The 1,085-nt window shown below is 48.2% G+C and overlaps 1 non-coding gene across 1 annotated transcript; it reads left to right on the top strand.

The window, feature by feature from the left end:
- The first annotated feature begins 698 nt into the window (after positions 1–698).
- LOC111722962 lies at positions 699–844 on the top strand. Its single transcript, XR_002771587.1, has one exon. It is a non-coding gene; the product is annotated as a small nucleolar RNA SNORA13 (small nucleolar RNA).
- Positions 845–1,085: the final 241 nt, after the last annotated feature.

Genomic DNA, 1,085 nt, shown 5'->3' with positions numbered 1-1,085 from the left:
CCCAGAGGGATGGCATTAGGCTCTATCAGAAAAAAAAAAAAAAACAGGGGTGGCGGCTCAGGCCTATAATCCCAGCACTTTGGGAGGCTGAGGTAGGAGAATCCCTTGAGGCCAAGAGTTAGTGACCACCCCACCCCACCACCACCACCCCAAACCCCACCCAGGCAAGAGCAAGACTCTGTCTCTACAAAAAAAATTTAAGCTGGGGCGGTGTCTGTGGCTCAAGGAGTAGGGCGCTGGCTCCATCTACTGGGGGTGGCAGGTTCAAACCTGGCTCTGGCCAAAAACTGAAAAAAAAAAAAATTTAAGCCAGCACGCTGGCTTACACCTGTAATCCTAGCACTTTGGGAGGCCAAGGCAGGTGGATTCCCTGAGCTCAAGAATTCAAGACCAGCCTGAGCAAGAACAAGATCCCATCTCTATTTAAAATAGTGGTGCCTGTGGCTCAGTGAGTAGGGTGTCAGCCCCATATACCGAGGATGGTGAGTTCAAACCCAGCCCTAGCCAAACTGCAACAATAAAAAAATTAAAATAAATTAAAATAAATTTTTAAAAAATAGAAAAAGTAGGGTGGCACCTGTGGCTCAAAAGGGTAGGGTGCCAGCCCCATATGCCGGAGGTGGTAGATTCAAACCCAGCCCCAGACAAATAAATAAATAAATAAATAAACAGAAAAACTACCTGGGTGTTATGGCAGGTGCCTATAGTCCCAGCTACTTAAGAGGGTGAGACAAGAGGATTGCTTGATCACAAGAGTTTGAGAAGGTGTAAATTAAACGCTTTGCAGCCTTTTCCTGCCCTTAAATTTGATATCTTTGGCGTAGGGACTGCATAAGTAACAGTCAATGCTTTTGTTTACACGTGGGATCTCCAGCCTACTAGAGGATGAGGATTTTGAAAATTTGATCTTCGGCTCAGCACCTGTGGCTCAAGTGGCTAAGGCGCCAGCCACATACACCTAAGGTGGCGGGTTCGAATCCAGCCTGGGCCCGCCAAACAACAGTGATGGCTGCAACCAAAAAATAGCCAGGCGTTGTGGCGGGCACCTGTGGTCCCAGCTACTTGGGAGGCGGAGGCAGGAGACT

This window comes from Otolemur garnettii, unplaced genomic scaffold (genome assembly GCF_000181295.1).
Source record: "Otolemur garnettii isolate 467f Iridium unplaced genomic scaffold, OtoGar3 scaffold06794, whole genome shotgun sequence".
NCBI classification, from domain to species: Eukaryota; Metazoa; Chordata; class Mammalia; order Primates; family Galagidae; genus Otolemur; species Otolemur garnettii.
This window is presented reverse-complemented; position numbering and strand designations above follow the sequence as displayed.